The 24,658-nt window shown below is 42.4% G+C and overlaps 1 protein-coding gene across 2 annotated transcripts in view; it reads left to right on the top strand.

Annotated features, from left to right (window-relative positions):
• The first annotated feature begins 920 nt into the window (after positions 1-920).
• LARP4B (La ribonucleoprotein 4B) overlaps positions 921-24,658 on the top strand; it is a 50,759-nt gene continuing 27,021 nt past the window's right edge. The window contains exons 1-2 of one of the 2 annotated variants that reach the window (XM_072153991.1): positions 921-1,351; positions 14,917-15,037. The gene's annotated coding sequence lies outside the window, so the exon portion shown is untranslated. The remainder of the gene's footprint in view (positions 1,352-14,916; positions 15,038-24,658) is intronic. The other variant, XM_072153992.1, reaches the window with a different exon arrangement.

Genomic DNA, 24,658 nt, shown 5'->3' with positions numbered 1-24,658 from the left:
TTTTGAAAAATTTTAAAATCCTATTAAAAAACAAACAAACTGGGATTAAAAAGCTAAAAGAAGAGCAGATCCTGCCAGAGGGGGCACACACCAGTATGTCAGTGTACTTGGTTTACAATCCTTCATCCTGGTGATAGACGTCTTTTAAATACCGACAATAGGAAGTGCAATTTCTCATGCAGATAACAATACAGTTTTGTAGAAGGAAAAATGAAATAGTGATGACCTTTTAAAGGTGGGGAGTGAAAAAATGAAAAACGCAAAAACGATAGGTTAACGGATGTCTGCTAAGGCTTCGTTCAAATCTCCGTTCCTTACCTTAGTTAAAAAATGGCAAGGAGCGGAGCTTTAATGTATCAGTTAAAAGTCCCATTGACATTAATGTAAGGCTCATTCACACTACAGCTCCCTACGTCCATTCTTTACCTCTGTTAAAAAAGTGAAGAACTGAGGTTTTACGTATCAATTAAAAATCCCTATGAGACGAAAAAAAATCCCATTGACATCAATGAAAATTTAAATATTTTGTTATGTTCCGTTTAGGCAGGGATCTGTTATCCATGTGTTTTTTGGAGAGAAAAAAATAGCGGAGGCTGCAGTACTTTTCCTCCATTTAAAAAAAAACGCATGGATAACGGATCCCTGTGTAAACAGAACATAACAGATTACATAAAATTTCCAAAGGGATTTTTAATTAATTAAACCTTCATTTTAACAGAGCTAATGAACGGAGGTTTGAACTGTAGCGTGAACTGATCCGAACAAAAATATCCGCATGCAGTGTGAATACGCCCCGTGCGATTTTTGCCGAGACCGGACTGTCCGCCTATGACCAAAGCGCTTACTTTGGCGTCACCTGTTGCTAGGAAATCGCCTTGAACTGGGAGGAGATCCCAGCCGCAGTCGGACTCCGCCCACTCAGCGCCGCCGGACTTCCCCGTGACGTCAGCGGCGGTTCCCTGCGTCAGGCGCAGTGCGCTCCGGGGCCGCGGCGTTTACCCCCGCCCCTATCTTTTCTCGACGGCCAATAGGTGGAGACAGCGGAGGCGGGACTTCCGGCGGGCGCAGGAAGTTACACTGTCTCGGTTTTTTTTCGTCCTCCTCCTTCTTTTTTTTTACGGGATAGAGAAATTGTCGTGAGGACCGCGGGCGTCCCGCCGCCACCAGCAGCTGCCAGCCCCGCCCTGCGTCCCGGACCTCACCGTGTACTCGGCTGTTCCCCTGCGGCCAGAGCTCCGGCGTGTGTCCGCCTTGTGTTCCCGTCGTCACGGAGCGGAGTGTTCCTTCTCCTACTTCTTCCTCCTCTGACAGAAGAGCCGAGAGAGGAGGAGGCAGCAGCCGGGGACTGCAGGTGAGAGAGAGCGGCCTGTGCCCGGACTGTCCCCTGCCCTTCCCCCAGCCCCTCCATAGCACAAGCTCTGGACATCATTGTGGCCTTCATCCTCCTCATCCCACTGCAGACCCTACAGTCCTCCATCACTGTGCTGGCTGATACCAGAGAGTAATAGAAGCCCAGGGCCTGTCACACGGAGAGGTGTGACAGAATGCTGCCCTGCATTGCATACATATGGTAGTCACTACAACCCTCATCCTCCTCATCCCCTGACTAATGACTCCCAGCCTCACGCCCCGCACTATCGAGCCTTTTGTATCCTAAAACCTTTTATCGAAATGTGAAATGAAATCGAATTGTCTCGTCATTAGAAGTGGTAACGAATAACACGTCTTGTTGTGTCTTATAATTTTTGGCCTTCGTTTATTTGACTATAAATAGCGTTATTTGTGTCACGGCTTGAGTAGACGGCCTCATGAGTTGTATGTTATCACTGATGAGGCCGGTCCCGTGCACCTGCTATTACTGGGGGTCTACAATATTACACAGATGAGTCTATAGCTGGATGCAGGACAGGATTTTGGTTAGTGAAGGGTCTCCCAATCTACTACTACAGCAGTAGTCATCTGTGTTGTCCTACTCACTGTAATTTGCAGATCCTATATATGTGGAGGGTAGTCGTCTGGACTACCCTGTTACCACCATCCGCTGGGGTCTGTTTTGCAGGAAGCCAGTTGACCTTTCAGTATATTTTTGGGATGTTGGAGGAAACTGATCTACCTGGAGCAAACCAACTGAGAACATTCAGAATATGGCGGGCATTTGTCAGTGCTTCTACACGTAGAGGTACCGAATAATCGCCTATGCCTTTTGACTTGTCTCATATATTCCGGCTTAATCCTTTAGCTTACCTGTGATGTGTGTGCCCATTGCCTCCATGTTGTGTCTCACTATCTGCGGGGTTTTTTTTTTTTTTAATTGATTTTTTATTTTAAATAGCTGCTGTATGTGAAGACATAGTAATGAGGTTCTCTGCTTTCATGATGGAACACACGGTAGTTTTATAAACTGTAGTACAGAGAAGAACTGATCATTGGCTCATGTAAATTATTCAACATCTAGCATGAGGTTTCACTATGGCACATAAATTTGTGTAAAGTAGTGGCCGCAGCCACAGGAGACTTTTTGTTAAAGTGACTCATCTCAGGCAATACTTGACTCTTCTCACCTCACTTGTAATTAACTTCCGAAGTAATTATTTTTTTTTTTTTTGGTGAATAAGGAGATTTCATATAATAAAGGAAATTCCTGAAATTATCTTTCATGCTCTACCTGGTAGATTAGTGGGGGGAAATCTGATGACAGATTTACTTTGGTGGAAATCTATAATCAAAATCAAGAGATTAATCGGTGAGACTTAATTCTAGACGTGACTGATAATCTTATATTTGTTATCCATTGCTTCCTTCCTTCTAAAATTAACTTTGAGAATTATGTTAATGAGCCAAAATGGCTGGATCCATCACAGGCTGTCTTGCTGTGCAACATCACCCTCCCTGCTCCATGCATTAGGCACAGGGAAGGGTGAGACAGTGTAACAGCCTTTGAAGACACCACATCGAGCGGCTATGGTAATATTTTTCATTAGTTGTAGACAACCCCTTTAAGATTGACTGTTGTTAGAGGAATACAGGACCAGCTAATGTCAGCTTGTACTCTGGTTGTAGGATGCACTGCTGAACTTGTGTAGCTCTGATTGATAATGACCCTCAGATTACTATGGAATGGGGACACATTTATTACATGAACAGTTTCTTGCTCCCTATAAAAAGTTGAACAATGTCTAGAGACATTTTTTTTTTTCAGAGGTCACAGCCTATGATGCGCTCCGCAGATTAATACTACAGGCTGGCGATGGGCCAGGTCCAACGTGGTTCCATATGTGCTCCACCACGGTTCACTTACGGTGAGCGAGGTTATGAACTCTACAGAAAAGAAAACATGTGGAAAAACATGTTTGATTTGTGGATTTTGACCCATTCGTCTGCTGAAACAAAACAGAATTTTGAATAAACGCGAAACAGAATTTCGTTTGCCTTCAGTGACATGTTAAAAATTATTAACTGGAGGAGCTTTAGGTGCAAAGATTCCAACAGATGGCAGGCATGATCAGTACCTCACCAAGAAGAGCTGATGAAAGCTGTAGGTCAGTGGTGGCGAACCTATGGCACGGGTGCCAGAGGTGGCACTCGAAACCCTTTCTGTGGGCACTCAGGCCATCACCCCAACTCCTAAATTGCCAGATAAGACTCAAAGCTTTCTCCTGTGATCCAACACCGCCCAGGACGTGCCAAGCTCAGCGCTATTTTAAAGCGACATCCTTGGCTGCCAGGACTACAGGAGGAGCAAGAAGGTGTGGATAGAGATGGATTGTCATTGGAGATCCTGCTGGAAGGAAGCTACAATCCAAATTTCTCCATTATCTATTTATTGTATTGGTGTCCTCAGGACGCCAATACAATTAAAACTTGATACCGCAGGGATCAATAAATTACTGCTTAAATTGTCATGTTGGCACTTTGCGACATATAAGTGGATTTTGGTTGTAGCTTGGGCACTCTGTCTCCAAAAGGTTTGCCATCACTGCTGTAGCGGCATATCTTCATTTTATCCATCAATAGGGTTCCTGGAATCCTCATGTTTGCTATGTTATAGCCATGTCGAGAGGACAGCTATGGATTTGCGACTAGTTCATTCATGATGTCTTCCAAACTTAATGTTTTTACTATTTTCAGGATTATTTACTGTTAAAATTTCTCTGATTTTGATGTGGCCTGTTCATTACATGGAATGTGAAAGTTTTAAGCATTTTTTTTTTTGAGACCCATTGAAAGCTCTGATCCTTTATGCAATGATCTGTCATCTTCTGAACCCCACAGCGAGTTACATTGGCTGCATAGAGGATGGGCTTTATACAGGTCCCATCAAGATTTTCACACAAAACCTCACTGTAAACTTTATGCCGAGGCTTTGGAATCTTTGTTTCGGCAATCGTTGGAATTGTGGACCTTCTACAGCAAATCCGCAGTGTTTGTCCCAATACTAAGGAAGTTTTCTAGTGAAAGTAAAATGACTAAGTGACAAACACCTTTTAACAAAATTTGATAAAATCCCATATTCTCTTAAAGGATCTTATCCTGTTGCTGCATTGAATCCCAACCCATAGTCTTGTCACAGACTATAGCAGGTCACCGGTACATTGTCGTTGACTGCAGCAATTCCATAATGTCATTGCAGCATCTAGTCCAATATGTATTTTTTTTTTCTTGTGGACCAAGTTCTCCTTGGCTACGTGCATGCCATCTTTTGGTTTTGTGCTAGCTGTTGTATCAAATGGTTCCATGTCCACATTACATGATTGTTTCCACAGTCCTGCGTATGAGTCGACTACCCGAGTTGCAGTTTATAGAACAGGTTCCTGTCTTGGTTAGTCTTAACTTCTGTCAATGAACACGTGATCGGGCTGCAACAACAGACCAGGCCCAGTATTGCCCACCTTAGGCTGGGTGTACACAAATCTGCTCAGCCTACAGAAATGGACCTGTGTTCTTCTCACTTTCCTTGGAACAAGCACAGAGTAGTGGATGGGAAACTTTGTATTATAGTGAATTATTATTCAAGTACTCTGACTGCCTCTTGAACAGCAGCATTAGCACTGTAATAACTGTATATCGCTATGATGCAAGGATTCCCGTCCACTTTACTCTGCTTGGTCAGTTGAATCTGACAGCACACTCATAAGTTCCCATGGATTGAGCACATTTGTGTTCAGTGGGCTTTTGATGTATTTTTGTATGTTTTGGGTCCAAACTTGCTATGCTCTCACAATATTCTAGTACTGAGAGTAAAAATAACTGTAATTTTATGAAGTTAAAGCTCCATGCACACGTCCGCAACAAGCCCGGGGGAGAGGGGGATGTGTTCATAGCTCCCGCTCCGTAAAGAATAAAGTAAGTCCTATACCTGCCCTGATTTGCGGAGCGGGAACACGGGCCAGATGCGGTGCTGTGAGACACAATGAGGAAGATTTATCAAGCTGTCTTAAACTCAGAATATTCTTGATTGCAAACAATCACAGCTCCCCTTTAAAATATTCATGAGCACTTGTAAAATGAAGCTGAGCTGTAATTGGTTGCCACGAGCAACTAAGAACATTCTGAGTTTAAGACAGCTTGATAAATCTGCCCCAATGTGCTCGCCGCATGGTATCTGTGTATAATGCACTTCTATAGGGGCCGTGATCTAGCTGCCATCTTTGTTGCCAGCTTATGGACGCCCTTCCCGGACGTGTGTGAGGTCTAAGATGTTTTTTTGTTTTATAGGAATATCTCTTTAAAAATCAGAAGGCTATGGGCTGCCGATCCATCTTGTATTGTCAGTGAATGGTTTTGCAGGTCATCATTGTCTCCATGCTCTGAATCTTGAGAAGGTCTTGCATTCTTTATTTATTCAATCATTGGTAAATCTTTCCTATTGTGGTGTTTTCAGCCACTGTATATGTTGATGGAGTGCCCACTACTTATACGATCATGTGGTTATTCTTAATGAAGCCATAAATGGTATTTTTTTTTAAACTTATAGTAAAAACTTCAGTTTATCTGATATTGCAGTGTTTTGGTTTTTGTAATCACACTGGAATGGGATCTGATGGAATAAGAGCGGCTATGATTGTCCAGGAAAACCTTAGGAACACTACCTTGGTCCATTAATCGCAGATTGTGTTCTGGCAAGGTTTCACCCTCCGACCACAATAACAGGGGTGGGACTCTGAGCATCATAGTTACACACGATGCAAGGAGTCCCTGCTACCCCCACTATAATCATAGTATAGTGTTGCTGCTGTTTGTAAAGAAGCAGGGACTCCTTGGCATTGTGGTTGGTGTGTGAAATCAGCTGTGGGTTGATTACGATGTCTATACTGAACTCTTTATGAATTACATCCCAACCGTGGCCCTTATCTTGTGTTTTCAAATCATTTAAGTGTGGGATGGAACTGGCAGCATGATGGAGCGGTATGATTTATATAGTTCTTCTGACCGTCTGTCTGTCCAGGAAGTTGTCTGTCATGGATAGTTCACTATGATGCCCATCTTAAACACTGCATAGATATACTGGTGCCCTGTGATCGTTCCTTGGTGCCTTACAACAAACCTACTTACTTTATATCCTATTGGAAGTGTATTGGATGATAGTAGTCGCACAACGGATCTCTCTCTGCCTCGTGGCTTCCGTTACGAGCTGTAGTCATGACGCAGATGCGCGCAGGGCCTAATGTGTATCCTCTGTGGCACCATCAATTACTATAATTAAACTAAGCAGCAGAATACTCTCAAGATGTTCCTGGTATAAGCCCAGATGTGTAACATTGATGGAAACAATGCTGGTTGTGTGTGGCATGCGAGATTTGTGGAGAAAGTCACACAATTGCTGATGTGTTATTTGTGGGTTCCTTGTAGAAGTATCTAGTAGTTATATTTGTGACAATGTAGCAAACCTCATAAAACAGTTGATGGATGTAAATTGTGAGACTGAGCGGACAGATCCATCCTGAGCGCCGCAGAAGGATGACGGATGCTTCGTCCATCCGTGTGGTTTATGTGGCTATTTCTGGAGCTTATGTCACTTTGTTAGTTGTACAGGTCATACATATTCATGTGGAGCAGCGCTGGTTATTCCAGCCTGGCAGTATTTGCTTTTCAATATCACCTTAATACATTATCTAAATAGCAGCGTTATGACATCACCAGCCACGCTCTCGCCCGGGCTGACACCCTGTGATAAAAAATCTCTTACGGCTGGTGCATGCACTGCCTGCTGTGTTTGCTCACAAGTATCTGTCATACTATAAGGAGTCTTAGTGAATGGTTTCCTTATAGTACATTCATATGTGATTTTAACCCTTAAAGAAAATCTACCATCAAAATCGTGCTGGGGGGGGGGGGGGGGACCAGGAATACTCATAGATTCGGACATCGTGACTGTGGTAATCTTATTTTAGTTAACCAACATAAAAAACTTCTAAAATTATGGCAGAGTCAGAAAGGCTTTAAGGGTGTTCTCGGAGCCCATCCATGCTGCAGATTCACAGGCTGTTACAATGAGCAGATCTAGCCTCACCCAAACCCCTGTGCTTGCTTGTATTCTCTCTTTCTCTGTGTGTAATCTAACAGCTACAGGAAGTGTAGGTAGAAGGGAGACTTGCTCTACTCAGTGTAATAGTCTTTGAAGCTCCAGCATTGAGGGGCTCTGGTAACTCCCCAAGAGAACTTCTGGCTCATGAGCATAATTTTAAACCTTGATTTTAGAAGGTAGGCGGCCAGGGATAACAAATATAAGATTACTGTAGTCACAGTGCCTGGATCTATGAGTAAGTGTCCCTAATTTATCCTGCTTTTATTTCATTATTCAATTATTACTTCCAGTTCTGAAACAAGGATTTATAATTGAATAGTACAGGTGAGGATAAGACATTTTGTCACGTCTTATGAAATTTGCTTTTCCATGTCAATATAAAAGTCGCTCTCGGTGCCCCCCACCAAAAAGTTATAAGACGAGATTAGAGCGTTTGGAGCAGCGCTGGGGGCTCTTCAACCCATATGAAGCCCAGCGCCAGATATCTCATAATGGCCCAAGATTTGTCAATGATGACTGGAGTTCAAGGATCGATCACTGTAGAAGGAACTCCAAGCCTCATAGTGATAAATGTCCCTTCTTCTTGTCTCTGTTTTGTGGGGAAGAATGGGCTCCTTTCATCATATATCAATGATGCAAGGAGTCCAGTACCCAGCACTGTGCTCAATCCATGAAATCCAATCCGCACAGTTTTGTGGCTTCATCTACTGCTCCTCCCCACACCCATATCTCGTTAGACATTATTTTGAATGAAGAGAGAAGTTTTTTTTTTACAACAAAATTTTGCATAAATATTTTGGCTTAAACATATCCTACTAGACCAGTGATGGGCAACCTTTTGAGCTTGGCGTGTCAAAATTCGCCAAAAAACCGAGCATAACTCGGGTGGTGTCACCTTGAGGAAAAAAATAACATAATTTTGTGATATTTATAGTTTAAATAACAAATATGTATAATTATTTAACTTCTAGGGTACTTTAACCCTAGGTTGTCTAAGTGATCCTACCATGTACCAATATGGCAGTATATGGGGATTTTCCACATCATCTATTTATTACAATGTGCAAATCAGACACGTGTGAAAAGCTTAGTAACCTGCAAACTTTGTCATGACAGTTCACAGGTTATAGCTGTAACGATGTCTTGTATGTATGATGAGAGTGGTTGTCCTCCCTCATCCCTGCTGTGGAGATGGTCAGAGTAGAGGTGACCTATCACAACAACTCCCCCCAGCACAACTATCAGGAGCTGCAGAGGAGTTTCTGGAGTTGATGGTCGGGTCACCTCTCCTGGTGCTGAGCCCCGGGATGATACCTGTGCTGACTGGAGACACGGGGCACAGCTCACACAGGGGGAGGGGCCGGCCCAGTGGAGGAAGAGGAGGAGGAAGTGCTGTGAGCTCAGTGCATGGGAATCTCTCAGCCTCCCGGCTACTTCACCTGGCCTTGTAGGAGCCGAGGATGAAACTTAACTCTCTGGCAGCCGCGTGTCACTGAAAATGGCTGGGTGTGTCAGCACTGACACGCGTGTCATAGGTTAGCCATCACTGTACTAGACTGAATAGTCTAGAAGTCAAAATAGTTTTGACACTTTTACCTTCCTATGCTGTATCCCTTGTAGCTGCCGATGCAATGGAAAAGTTGTCTCACAAGTAGTCATTGCTGCCATGGAAAAAAAGAAAAGCCGCATCAAAAATTTATTGTCAATTATTGGAGAAAAAAATAGATTTTGCCCCCATTCTGGTGTTGTACTCGTTGCTGTCAGCTGGATGGTGAGCTGTGTCAGCTCCTGCAGAGGCTGCACTGCGTCTGCTGCATCCTTCTGCCACTGCCAGCTACTATCCCCACTACTACTATGGGCCGCTACTCGCTATACATTGTGCAGGAGCTTATTACAGGACCTCTCAGGAGTTTTTGGGGCTCTTATTCCGTCTTTGAAAGTCGTCCGAGAAGAGAGAAGTTCTGCCTTGTTATTGTCACGAATACAGCGTTGCACTTCTTACTGTGATCGTGTTAAAACTTCTACACCAAGGATGTGAACACAAGTGCCCGTTGTAGAGATGTAGATACACAATATACTTGCCCGAGGCTGATGTCACATTCATGTTTTTAGTTTTAGTTTTTTTTTTTTTCCTGGTTTGAAAAGCGTCTATACTGTATTGTCTTGTGTGTGAATTATTCAATCAGAAACTACACCCTGTAGTATGAACCGTGTCTAATGGCATTATATTATTGCTCAGATAAGTTAAGGCAAAGGTTTCCGGCCAATCTATGGCCACATTTATATCTCTTTTATGGGTGTTAAAGGAGTATCCCTTTCTGAAGCATTTTATGACTGATTCCTTATCTAGCAGAATAGGTGACGAGTATCTACTACAACACTACTATAGATCAGGTGGGGGAGAGAAAGCTTTAGTCCTTTAAAGGGGTATTCTTGTCTCGGCATTCACATTCAATTTAATCTGCCATACATATGCATTTCTTCAAGTAGATATTATTAAAAAAACAATTACCTGTGTGAAGATAATTTCTCATACATGATAGGCACATAGTTCCTGAGAAACAAGACATTGTCCTTGGATACGACCACCTCTGCTGGTGGGATTGCATAAAGAAGCAAAAATTCTTTGGATATGAAATGTCCAGGAGTTGCTACATGACCCAAAACCGTCCTGTGGTAGTGAACACTGAAGCCAGGAGGTCAGCTAGGGCTCAATAGCCCATGTCTGGCCACCGCTGCCAGTGTGTGGGGTGGTCATATCCGAGGAAGCTCTCTTGTTTCTAAGGGACAACATGGCTACATTTTATGAGAAATTATCTTCATGCCAACATATTTTTTAATAACATGCAATTGAAGAAATGTTTCCATATGGCAAATGAATTTAATTAAATGTGAATGCCCAGATGGGAATACCCTTTTAAGTACAGCGCTGTACCTTGTATAGTGGCTGGTATTGGTAATGCAGCTCGGCTCTGTTCACTTGAGTGCAATTGAGCCTTCAGGTAATGTAATAAAATGGTCTTGACGTCCGAGACCTATGAAATGGGAGCAATAGACACATGTAACCACTACAGTTACTTTATTGGGGGTTCTGGGTGCTTTACGTATAGTTGAGCGATGAAACGAAACACAGAATGCGGCTCTAAAGTGGTTTTCCTGCCATTTAAGAGATTGTGTCAAGTTTGTAAGTTATTAACTGGGATATTCAAGATGTTGAGGGGTTATGGCAATTCGGAGAATGGGGGTCCTCTTCTCACTAATAGATGTTTGTCCTGCGTGTTGAAAATTGTGGTGCACAGCCCCTAACAATCTCCAGGACTCCTATTGTACTGTCTGAGACTACTGGAGATGGGCAGGCAATGCACTCTACCTCCATACTCCCATAGTAGTAAATGGAGCATCAGGACTACCTGCACCCATTGAGATCTCCACATATTGCTGAGGCTCCCTTCCGTACAATCGCTTTGTAATCCCCTATAAGGTGGGTATGAGATATTGTACAATCTTGGTACAACCCTTATAAAATTGGCTACCTATCCCTTTAGATAGGTGTTCAATAAGAGACTGACATCCCCAAGACTGCATCAAAACAATGTAAGGCTAATGTAGTTGCTGTTCCTACTAGTAAAACTCGCTCTGCTTCTATAGTAAATATCCTTTATCGGTCTTACAAGTGATATCTTAGGAGGAGGTTCATATATTTCTGACCCTTAGGAATCTGTCGTTTCCCATTAGTTCCGCTTGTAGTGTATGAGGAAAGGTCTGCAGTGACATTTGCCCGGTGATGAGCTCCACACCAGATATTTGTGCTGTGTAAGCTGAAGGCCCTATGACTGCACATCACCGAGCCAGAAAGACTGTGAATGCATGAAATAACAAGAGCATGAGGTCACATCTGAGCAGATGACAAGGGTTTTCCAGCTTTGGATTAGTGCCTTTTTCTCATCCCATTAGGAAGAATGCCTGTATCTAAAGCGATCCTGGGAATGTAGAAGAGTGTGAGCTCTTGATCTCCACTTGAAACCTTGTGCCCAGGTGCATTGGCCTTTAATAATCTTCTATACTACATAAAATAACCCTGTAGGTTTAAGGATGTGCTTCAGTTTTCTCCAATCAAGTGCAGAGTTGAGGAATCAAGAACAAGTGGAAGGAGAATCAGACCACTGCGAATCTACCATTTCAATATGACTCTTGCACCTTAGGATGTTTAAAGTTTGTGAATTCTTTTTGTGGCTTTAAACTTCTCCACAACAGAATCACAAACCTGCCTTCATGATCCAGAACCCTGAGACTAACACAAAGGAGGTGTAGTAATACAGAAACTGGATTAAAGTTATCGTAATCAGTCATTGGGGACAACATTGGATCATTCAGAGATCCTCACTGAACTTCTGGAGTCAGTTTGCTGCACTAAAAGTAAAGGGGCCAAATAATATTGCACTCTCCACTTTTATTTTAATTTTTTTTAAGTTTAAAATATCAAATAAAAAAAACATTACAATTTTATATCTTTGTTTGACGCCTAAAATGAGGCAAAAGGTAGAAAAGTTCAAAGGGCTGAATACTCAATCAAGGTGCTGTACTTAGACTAGAAGTGGTTGGTCACTAATGGGGCATGGACATATATAAATATATATATCCCTGCACTGCTATGGGAGTTGTTTTGACAGAGGTGGCATCAGCCTATACAGTCAGCAGGACACGGGACACCACAGGAAGTCCTGAGTCCTGCTGCCTAGGCATCACGTGACCCACAGCTTCTGACAAACTGACTAACTCCTTTTCAAGTTTAAGTTTTTAAGTTTAGGTATTGTAGATATGTAGTGTGTATTTCCAAATCCCCAGAAAGTAGAACCAGACACATTCCAATGTAGTGAAATCCTTTTATGTCGTGTTCATTATGCAGCAAAAAATGCAGCAATTTTTTTTTTGCGTTTTTCATATAGCCCTTCCCTCCCACACAAGATTTACAGTATGTAGCAAAATGTTGCACTTAGAACATGTAAGTTGTTCTGCTTGGTCCATGCAAATTTGTAATAAAATCCACTTTTCTTTTCTCGGGATGCTCCTGCATAAATGACTTGACTAATCAAATACATCCTAGGCCAGTGATGGCGAACCTATGGCACTGGTGCCGGAGGTGGCACTCAGAGCCCTTTCTGTGGGCACTCAGGCCATCAGCCCAGGACCAAACAGGAACAAATCCATTAGCTCTTCCTGCAGTCCTAGGCAACTTATGAGATGCTGCGCTCAGCACTATTTTACAGCGACACTTCATTGACTGTTTGGAACTGCTTGATAAGTGAGAAGGTGTTGAAAGACGTGCATTATCTTTGTGGTCCTCCTGCTGGACCCACCATTCTTCCTAAACAGAGAGACCCTGCAGAGAAGCTACAATAATAGTCTGAATTTGCCCACCTTGATTCAACTGTATCGGTGGCATCAGGTGGCCGATACAATTAAACAAGGGGAAAATAAGGTAGCAATAAGTTACTGTTTAAAATGGCACATCGGGGTAAATAAGTGGCTTTTGGTTGTAGTTTGGGCACTCGGTCTCTAAAAGGTTCGCCATCACTGTCCTAGGCTCTGGTCGCAGCCAGAATCCTACCCACCCATGGGGTGTTCAGTGAGTGCACAGGTATTTTTTGCCATTGTGGCCCTTTTCAGTGTTGGGGGTTGTGACCTTAGTTGATTTGCACAGGCCTCATTTAGTATCAGCAACGGAGTATCAGGCTTTCAGAAGTTGGATCTGTAGAACTTGGTGTGGGGTGGTGGGTTGCTGCTTGCTAGCCCGTGTAACAAGATACTAGGTATCGCAGCATAGCTCATACAGGCCGCTGCAGTTTCATGATGAGGGGATTTCTCTTCTGTGTATCCTTCATTCCTGCTGGGAGCTTAGTTCACTGAACTCTCGTTTTTAGAGCCTAACAAAGGGAGTCATCCAGTGAGCTTAACTAGGCCACCACTAGTTACTCTCGTATCTGACTCCTCTGCAAACGCTGAACATGATTAAATAGTTTGTACTGCAGCAACTGAAAAAGTTGCCATGAAACTATGAAAAGGGTTTATTAAATATCTGCACTTTTGTCAATGACCGATCAGAGATAATTTACCCTCCCTGTATAATATAGCAGTGACGTTAGACCACACTAATCTTGCCATCAAATATGGCAGAACCCTTCATGGAAGGGCTAAAGAATCTTTTAGCTAGCAGATTCTCATGGCATCCACACTAGAGACGCGTCATCTGTGACTCTTCTCGTATCAAACTAGGGTAAAAAGTTGAGATCTGGATTGGTAAATCTTACCATCCCTAACATTTCGCTCCAGCAGAAGTTGGTTGTCTCCCAGCTTATTACTAGTCTTAACAAGTTAAAGGAACACTCCAGTCACAGCTGATTCATTATCATCCCTTGTGCAGGTCCAGAAAGGAGGAGCAGGACTCAATGAGTTGGCTTCGACTAGAGTTCCTTTAAATGCATGCTCAGCCATACAAAGTGTGCATGTGCATCCGAGGGAGATTTTGGTGGCCACTGCAAAACTATGGGCACCATTAGACCTTAAAGGGAACTAGTCACCACATTTTCACATATACAGCCGGTGACTGGTTATAAGCCAATAGAGCCCTATTAACTGACGCCCTTCTTTTAGCTAAAAAATGTTTCCCCGTCCATATAAAATCACCTCATATATTATATTCCATGGCATCAGTTGTGGGTGTGTCCTGCTCAGCAGGCTCCTCCCATCTACTCCTTATGCTTTATGCCTCCTTAATATTCAGTTCAAGTCATGTGACCAGGGTGACATCATCTCAGGCCCTTTAACCTCTTTACATTAGCAAACTGTACACCATGCACTTGTATATTCTACTCCTCTCCATCCTCCATGGAGCTGCTGTGATTTCATGTGATCACGTACATGATGTACAACTTGCTATTGTTAGAAAGCTAAAGGACCTGCAGTGATGTCACTTTGGTCACATGACATGAATGTAACACAAGGCACTGTGTAAAAAAAATTTACACAATATTTCCTACAAGTACATGGAGCTTTATATGTCTGTAGTAGAATATTGGCAGACCGTCCCAAAGTACAAGGGAGCAGGGCCAGGGATATGAAGAGACAGAATAATGGGATGTGGCATTAGAGAGAGCCTGAGAGAGCCATTACCAGCCTGAGAGAGGGAAGAGTCACTAGACATGAGTCAGAAAAGCTCATTTGCATATCATAAAATTGTTTAATTAAGATAGTGCCCCCCAGGTGATATGGGGAGGACTTGTAACCATTTATCAGCAGGCATTGTTAGTCAGGGGGGTAAAATTCTGGCGACAGGTCTTCTTTAAAAAATTCTATTCCAATATATAATATTTAGTAAATGTTTTGTCTTGCAGGTTGATTGACTGCCGGATGTCTGACCTGTGACGCATGTGCGTTTGTGGACTTTACTTCAGTTTTGTGCATCTATTCGAACTCTTGAAGCAGCTGTAAATCCAAATACAGCTGACGAGCAAGGTATGTAATACATCTGATGGACAGTCTGCTTCTTCACGCTTTGTTCATTTGTTTAGATGGGTTTTATCCAATATAATCCAATTGCACAAGATTTATAAAGTGATATGAATATTTAAACTCATGTCCTGCATTGTATTGGAGATCAATGGATATTTAATAGGTTTGGTGAGAATAAAATCTGTGTGAAAGTACGATAAGAAACTACAATAAAATGTATTTTATTAATTTTTTTTAAATACTTTGACAACTTTGACTTTTGTTACATTAAAATTTATTTGCTGTCCTCCTCTGTTTAGTCTGTCCCTGCAGTGGCTGTGTTGATTATCTCTGTCACCATCCTTTTAAGTTTACACCAATTTTCTACTGGTTGTAACTGCCAGAGCAAAGGGGCAGCTGCTCCCCTCTCATTGTAGAGGGGGGTGGGAGAGGTCATTTTATGCTCTGTGTGTAGTTTGCAGGAGAGATCTGTCTGTGCAACTATGTGGATGTAGAAGTCTCCTACACAGTAAAGCAAGGTAAAAGGGCTCCCCTGTTCCCTATGAGTTCCTCCAACCCAGTATGTGGTACTGAATTACTTTCTTTCTGCACTACAAACCTTATCATACAGACTTCTCACTCCTCTGTGGACCCCCACCCCCCATCCAGCCTCTGCCCCCTCCAAACCAGCCTCTGTTCTACACAGGAGGAACACACTAACCATTGGTCCTCACCCAACACTTCATGTCACTATTTCACTGCTGATTTTTTTTTTTTTTTTGTAACGTTTATTATCATGTGTACCTCATGCACTTGCATTTTTACACATTTACATTTTTTTTTATCACAATTCAGCATCAATACTTAATGCAATCATTTTTACAACAATGCAATCACTCTCCACCCTCCCTATGCTCTGGCCGCAGATCTCCTCTCACTGCTGATTTCTACTTTTTATTCCATGCTCCTCCATGAGGTCACTGTATAGATCGTGTATGTACACTTTGTAGTGTTCAGTGGATTTGCTTGTAGGAATCACGCTTCATTTGTTGCATAACTTCAGTTAGTTTTCACTCAAGTTACTTTCTGAGAGAATATAAAGCACCATGGGAAGTGAGAGGAGCTTATTGACTCTGCTTTAGGGCAAAGACTGAAACAGTTTGGTCTCCGCCCACTTCTTTTGCAAAGGAGAATATATGGCAAGTAGCTTCATAACAGAACATGCCATAACTTTGGAAAGAAAAGGGATGGCAGCACAATGTTGGCATCATTCTGTTTGTTTTGAAAGGGAAGAATCACAAATGACAATTTGTTAAAAATCAACATGAAATAGAAGTTATGTTTTAAATTTTACAGAATTTGACATAGAGGATTAACACTAAAGCATCAGAAAGTTCTATATACAAATAAAAACTAATCGCATTGCCCCAAACATGTTTTAGGAGCCACAAGAAGTCAATCCTTTTTTTTTTTTTTTTTTTTTTTTATAATTTCAGTAATTGTATTGATCAACAAGATCTTGCCATACTCTCCAAATGTATTTTTGCCATAAATATTGTAATGTTCTTTTTAATGTACAGCGAGCCCTCTACAAATCAAATCCAAAAAAAACACTTTTGGGACTGTGTTTTTTGTTTTTTTAAAGCCCATATGTGCAATAAAAAATCTTAATGGAATTCTACAATCTTCTCGTGTCCACTCCATTCATTGCCCTTCACAGAGAGATCTATCAAAGAGAATCTGTCTGATGGCTCATTATTTGGCACCTGTCTGATCTCCTGTGGGTCATAAAAGCTCATATAAGGCTAATTATGGTGAGACACATGAGGTTTTTGATGTTTTTAAAATTTTATTTACATGGATCTAAAAGGAATATTAAAAAAATTGGTTTTCTGTCCGGCTTTCAGCATAGACAGCTTCAGCAAAATCTACAAACATAAACAGTTTATCAGATTTATCAGTGTCTACTGATGAACAATACATTTTGCAAAGTTTTAGGACGGCCTTGTCTTTAGTTAACGGAAACCTATTAATATGTATCTACCTAATAACGTAGATCTGATGGTAGGTTGCTGTTCAAATTCTCACCCCGATGATTTTCTGTAATGCTAAAATTCAGCAAGTTCACATAAAATCGTTATCTTGGATATGTGTTAATTATTGGCAGAGGCTACTGGTGTGTGGAATAGCCTCACTGTGGAGCAGGAGTAAGGGCTTATCCATGCCCAGATAACCTTAGGTGATCCACCTACCAGCGCATCTTCAGCTGCGCGGGCTGGCCCCCCAAGGCGGCGATATGCGCAGTAGAAGAATGAATCCGGCACATATCTGCGGCTTTAGGGTGAGGCCGTGCTGCTGAAGCTGAAGATGCACTGATAGGTGGATCAACTCAAGTTACTGGGGCATGAAGAAGCCTTTACTACATTAGAGAGCATTGCCTCTATTCCTTCATTATCCCTCTACATGCCTGTATACCCAAGCAATGAGGTCCTAAAGCTGTATGCAAATGTCCTGTGAGATGTCCAATGAGTCATTAGCATATTCATCTGTCCAGCTTATTCATGAGTGGGAGGCACAGCCACACCCACAGTGCTTGACTGACAGCCTGTATAATGATGTGCTTCCTGGTGCTGGCGCCCCCTGCAGCCTGTATCTGTATAGTAGAGATACAACAGCTCCAGGCAGCCATGTTATAGCAGAACATGTCAGGTACTTGTGTAGCTGATGTCTGTGTCTCAATGTGTATTAGGAGGGAGAGCATGTTAGGAGATAAAGCACAGACACCAGCAATGCTTTACTATACATTACACACAGACATGAGCAGCAAGAGGGGAGGGGTAACAGGGGTGACATCACTGCCTCTGACCATGTGACCAGCCACATAATAAAGAATAGATGATTTTATAAGGATTATTGTATGAAATGACTAGATAAAGGCTGGGATGGGATCCTTGTGAGCTGCTCCAACAGGTAGTGGAGACAGGACTAGTGACACAAACCCGATGAAAGGTGTCCTTTAAAAGGGACAGATCTCATTGTACGGTACAGATGACACCTCCCCTTTTATGCTTTGGACCAGTACTATCATGAAGCACAGAAACACCCATACATTTCTTTATCTGGATCATTGAATGAGGACTATGGGATGGTTTTAATGGCCAGGTAGCAGTGCCGCTGCGCAAGTAATGCAATTATTATGCATGTACAAGGTTTGCAGGGAGACTGTGACATCACTAGCTGTGTAGGAGGTGCCGGTGGGCCAAAGCGGGATCGGGGCTGTACATAAACGACATGACTATAGAGCTCTACAGAGCTCCTATAGCTAATTTGAATAAATATAAGAATATTTTCTTCAAAATTTGGCTATTCCAAGAAATAAACTAAAATTGCATACAATGTCATTCTCACATTGGTTATGTTTGCTGTGTAATACAGAAGACACCTGCCACATATGTATGTAAAGCTCAGTCTACGATCTTTCCCCGTACAGGGTGAATGACGCTGTACATACACACTAGTCCTTACAGGGGTTGTACCAAGTTTTAGGTTTCCATTAAGCTTGCAGAATTTTGGATTTTAAACTAAAGGGCACATGGTCAAAAGTCACCAACGGTAACCCTTTAATCCCTTAGTTACACATCCCCAGTTGCCTCTCACAAGTCCATCAGCACTGACTATCCTGTTTCATGTAACACAGGCAGATTTGTAGGGCCTGTAATATCTCCAGCCTATAAATGTAACATTTTTAGGGACAGACACAAGTTACAATGCAAAATCATAGAAATGATGTCAAATTAATGATATGAACTGGTTCTGAATCTATGGCAAGTTGATGAAACAAATGGGCTGAATATTGACAACTCTGACGGCAGTCTCTTACTCATTCGCACCTGGTTTTTTTTTTTTTTTTTGTGTTTTTGTTTTGTTGTTTTGATTTTCTAAATAAACAATCCTAAATTGGTTCATTAGTTAGGGTCTCGGGTCAGTTTGTAGAAGGATGGTGATATTTTGTAATGTGGCACAACTTGTAATTAATGAAAATGTGATCGGAGGTTGGACTCCTAATCCTCAAGTTTAGGGCAACCTTTAGATTATTTGTAGTGGTGGTGATTATATCTTTAGAATAAAAGATAATTGTGCCTGATGTGTTAGTTGTATTTATCATCAGCTTATCTCCTCCCCCTCCCTGTACAATGACCTCTATATAGATAACACTGACCCATTATTACATCACTACTGACAATAGATGATGTCACAGCTTATCTCCTCCCCCTCCCTGTACAATGACCTCTATATAGAGAACACTGACCCATCATTACATCACTACTGACAATAGATGATGTCACAGCTTATCTCCTTCCTGTACAATGACCTCTATATAGATAACACTGACCCATCATTACATCACTACTGACAATAGATGATGTCACAGCTTATCTCCTCCCCCTCCCTGTACAATGACCTCTATATAGAGAACACTGACCCATCATTACATCGCTGATAATAGATGCCCCCCCCCCTTCCCCCCCCCCCCCCCCCCCTGGGGTACAAGTCATGTATCACATCTATAAAACCCTCTACCTTATCCACATAAATGCTATAAACCATATCCCTAAATTTTCTAGACAGCAGTTCCGGAAAGATGGTTATCTACATAATCATAGAAAAAAAAAATGAAAATTAAAAAGAAAATTGGTGCAATAATTTCTACCTTTTATGGGTCCAGGCCCATGGTTTTATGTGTCTGCACTACACATTATAGCTGCGATTTGTCTGTCTGGTGGCAGAGCAAGCACATTTCTCAAGCTGAAACTAACCTCTCCCCCGCCAGCACAGATCAGTGAAGTTGATACAAATGCATCATGTAGAAGCCAAGCCATGTGTCATAAGTTTTATTTTATCTCGTGTGACCTGTTCTGTATTATCCTAGACACATAGCAGTCCGAGCCTGAACTCGTCTCTTCCAGGGAACTCCATCTAAGTCTTTTCATCTGTACTTGAAATGCTCAGAATTGGGCTTTGTTCACATGGCAGGAAATAGTTCTGATTTTGAGGTCCTGGTTTTCCTACTAGAAATTTGAGCTAAAAAAAGAAAAAAAAAAATCTCTGATTTTCATGACATAGCGGTTTATGCTGCGGTTCACTTATCAATATGGTTAAATTCTCCAAATGGGGTCTATTCCCATTTGCCAGGATTTTAACTCTTAAATGTGAGCACCCCCCCCCCCCCCTTCCCTAAAGCTTCCTGGTACTTGGCATGGAATAATAAATAACATCTCGGAAAAGTAAAATTTGTTACGCACACTAATAAAATTTGTTAGCCCTCACACCACTCTGTACACGGAAAAACGAAAGTTATGGCTTTTTAAAGGGGGGAGAGCGAGAAATGAGCGAAAAAACACTCCGTCCTTAGGGGGTTAAACCTAGGTTGCCTGATCCTACCATATGTGAATTTACCATATACTCTATTACATTGTGCCACTGGCACACTGTAACGGATTTACGGAAACAAGACTGCCTCGAACCTTATAAATACCCGAAGCTGTCAATGCAACAGATTGTCACTCCCTAATGACGTCAAAGGGAGCGACAAAACAAAGATGGAGGAGCCCATGTGCCTTCGGATTTTGACCACCACCGGGAGTGATCAAAAAAGGTTGGCACCTGTGATCGTTGCTAGTGGTGGTGGTTCGCTGTAGTATGCGGAAAACCAATGTCTGTATAAGGAAGGCTCAGCCCGTGGGTTCTCCATGTTTTCTTAATGCTCCATATACAATTTTGTGAGGGGGGAGTTGCAATACAGTAGAGGGTGGGCTCACATAATACTTGCATTATGAAATTTTGTATGTCACGTCTGTCACATGTGCTCAGTGTGAATCTGCTTTCATCTGTGAAGAGCACAGGACGCCACAGGCAAATTTGCCTATTCTGGCCCAAGCGTGGTGTTGGGATGTGAGCACAGCCCCCATCTGTGGACGTCACCCATTCTCATGGAGTCAGTTTCTAACAGCTTGTGCAGACACATGCACATTTGTGGCTGCTGGAGGTGATTTTGCAGGGCTCTGGCATGTGTTCCTCCTCTTCCGCCTTGCACAATGGTGGAGGTAGCAGTCCTACTGATGAGTTGTTGCTCTCCTATGGCCCATTCATGTCTCCTGGTGTACTGACCTGTCTCCTGGTAGCGCCAACACTGATAGACACCGCAAAGCTTCTGGCCACAGCTTGCATCGATGTACAATCCTGGTTTGGCTGCACTTCCTGAGCCACCTTTGTGGGTTGAAAAGTCTGTCTTATACTACCACGAGTGTGAAAGCACCACCAACATTTAAGATTTACCAAAACGTCAGCCAAAAAGCATCAGAACTAAGAAGTGGTCTGTGGTCCCCACCTGCAGAACCACTCCTTTTATTGAATGTTATTGAATGCTTATTGCATGTGAAATTGATTGTCAATTAGCATTGCTTCCTATGTAGACAGTTTGATCCACTTGGAGTTATATTGTGTTTAAGTGTTCCCTTAATTTGTTTTGAGACGTGTTTATCCAGTATCACAGGAGTAACATTCCCAAAGCTTTACTCTCTCCCCAATTTTGACGCATCTCGCTTGCTTGCGCACTGGAGCTGGAGTAGTGCACATGTTCATATAAAGAGGACGACACACTTTATATCGTGGTTGATCCTCGTTTTTCAAAACTAAAGTCTGCTCGCCATCACATGTCCAGGTAGAGCTTCAGTGTAGCAATTGGGTGGAGACACTTAATAATTGTATAGCCTGGCACAGTGTGTCAATTTTGGATATAGTTGTGATTTAATAATTTCCTATTTTTATGTATCATCTGAGGTGGCCCTCGCCTCCATCCAGGTCACATTTGTTTTTTAGCCGATTGTTAATCCAACCGAACATTATCCATACTTGCCCGCTCCAGTGAGAAGCCCACCCGCCTAGATGACATTTGAGCGCTGGCTGTATTTGTTATAGATATTTCATTGTACATTCATAATCTGTTGTATAATCCGCATATCCATCACTAGCGGCTAAGCTGGGAATAGTCTTGGCAGGTAACCTCTCCAGGAAGTCCGTGTTTACTTATACTTGTCGCAGTTCCTTTTCTACAGAACCAGTTGGCATCTTGTGATCAGCTTAGTTTTATATCGGATGAAACTCTCTGACATGTAGTAGAAGGTAAGGAAAGGATCTTGGTAGGAGAACTTTAAAGGAAATGTTCCACCAGATTCAAGCACCATACGCCAGGGACACTACATTCATAGATCCAGGCACCATGACACTGGTAAGCTTCTTATGTTTGTTATCCGTGGCCTCCTAACTTCTAAAATCAACTTTTAAAATTATGCTAATGAGCCTGAATGGGCTGTGGTGGGCCCCTCAGTGCATCATCTCAGCAGAACATGTTTTTTTCCTTTTGCCAGTGTAATCTAGCAGCAGCAAGAAGTGCAGGGGAACGGAGACCTGCCCTGCTCACTGTACCAGCCTGTGAAGCTACAGCACTGAGGGGAACTGGAAACACCCACCAGAGCCCTTCAGGCTTGTTAGAATACTTTCAGAAAGGAAGGAGGCCATGAATAACAAATATAAGAAGATTATCAGTGCCTGGATCTATGAAGTGTCTCTGGTTTACCATGATGTTTTTCGATAGGAGATTCTCTATAAGGTCCTCCACAGAGGTCTAGAAAACAATATTGTTCTACAGGAGCAGCAACTTTGTGTATTATAGGAGCTGTTCACAATCTGCCCAGAAATAAGAGGATCTTTTAATTACGTTCCTTACAAGTGTTAAAGGGGTTGGCCACTCTTTTACTTAAGTTGTCATGTGCCTTTACTTTCCTTTAATAATCCCTGAATGCTGTGTGCAGACTCTCCATGCTTCTTTGTTTAACATGTCTAAATGTTTACAGCTGAATAGGATGATGCAGCAGTGAAGTTAGGAATAATCCTTCTCCCTTCCCTCTTTCTGTCTGACGGTGAGAAGAAAGATTCAGTGTGGGACCCCAGAAGTTCCCTTGTAAATGGCCGGTTGGTCGTGTTGGCACTGCTCGCCCCTTCGCTCTCCTTAGAAAGCTGGGTGTCCACGGTGTGGTGAGACGCTCGATGTTCACCACACTGTGAAAGGTTGCCATAGACCTCTATGGCGGCGTGATCTGACCATGAATGTTGGTTGTGTGCCTCAGAGCAGTGAGGGGAAGTTCTGTATATGCAGAGGGCAGCCGGGTGAGAACAGGTAAAGGCTGACACTATCAAAGAAGGCAAAGACACAGGTACATATACATGCAGAGACTTGTCTAATGGAAGGGATTTATTTAAAAGTGATAAAATGTTATCTATTTTAAGAGGGTGGAGGTTTTACCAAATCCATCATGGAGATCTAGTTAGCAGAGCAGGAATGTGTAGAGCCGCTGACCCGCTGCAAGGTGTTTCCTGCTTGGCAGTAACTTACGTGATGCCGAGGTGTCATGAGTGCTTGTTTTTTTTAAGCACTTTCTTCCTGCTCCTTGTTTTATATGCAGGTTACGTTTTCAGGTTTCTACATAAATTTTGCATGATAAGATGTCTCCTCAATCCAGCTGTACATGTTCTGAGTTATTCAGATTAATATGTTCTAAAGGGAAATTTAATGTCTTTATTGTACAGAACAATAACTTTTCTAAAAGTATTTCTTGAAGAGTAAATCGAAAAATCAAAATAAAGCATAATAAACCAGGGACAATTCCATAGATCCATTATGCATAGATTTAAAAAAAAATAATATATTTTTTTTGCCCATTTTGGTTCTGTTTAATGTCGTGGTTACCCCTTGACAAACCATTAGATACTTTTGTATCCCGTCCGATGTGCACACTCGTAGTACTTCTTCCGTCTCAAAGCTTAGGTTTCTAAGTGTCATGTTGTTTATTGCCAATAGAAAAGTAAAAAATATAATTGCTTAAATGGTTTGTACCAACTATTTACGGTGGCTCAGTGGTTAGCATTACAGCCTTGCATCTGCAAAGAGTTTTTATGTTCTCTCCGTGGGTGTCCTCCGGTTTCCTCCCAAACATACTGGTAGGTTGATTAGATTGTGAGCCCCGTGGGGACAGGGACCAATCTGTCTAGTGCTGCATAATCTGTGCGCACCATATCAATAAAGGAATTAATAATATTATTTGTGCTCCCCTCCCCACATGATGGTTGATAACAAACTGATTGCTTAGGGTCTAACTGCTGGGATCACCAGAACGGAGGTCCCACACTCAGTAATCCAAGGAGCTGCTGGTTGAGTATTGGGTACTCCATTGTATTGTAGCATGGAAAAGCGCATCACTCGGCTATCTCTGACAACTTCAGACGGCCTGGCACGCTTACCCGTCTCCTGTCCAAGCACCTGGTACAGCGCTGGGACATGAGGACGGGAGTGCAAGCCAGGTGGTCCATGTTGTTGGGGCGAAGTTCTTGTGCCCCTGTAAACAGGTGGCACGAGACTCTGGGAGCACAAGGGAGCCAAGTACAGCTAGGTTTTTTATTCATGTCTGACAACCCCTTTAATTCCAAGCTGTGCTCAGCAACCTCACACTACCATACTGTTGAATATCGCAGGTTACGTACTTGTCCTGCTTTAACCAAACAATGTGGAGCGTGATCTCATGCACAGAG

The sequence above is a fragment of the Engystomops pustulosus genome, chromosome 5, assembly GCF_040894005.1.
Source record: "Engystomops pustulosus chromosome 5, aEngPut4.maternal, whole genome shotgun sequence".
Lineage (NCBI taxonomy): Eukaryota > Metazoa > Chordata > Amphibia > Anura > Leptodactylidae > Engystomops > Engystomops pustulosus.
This window is presented reverse-complemented; position numbering and strand designations above follow the sequence as displayed.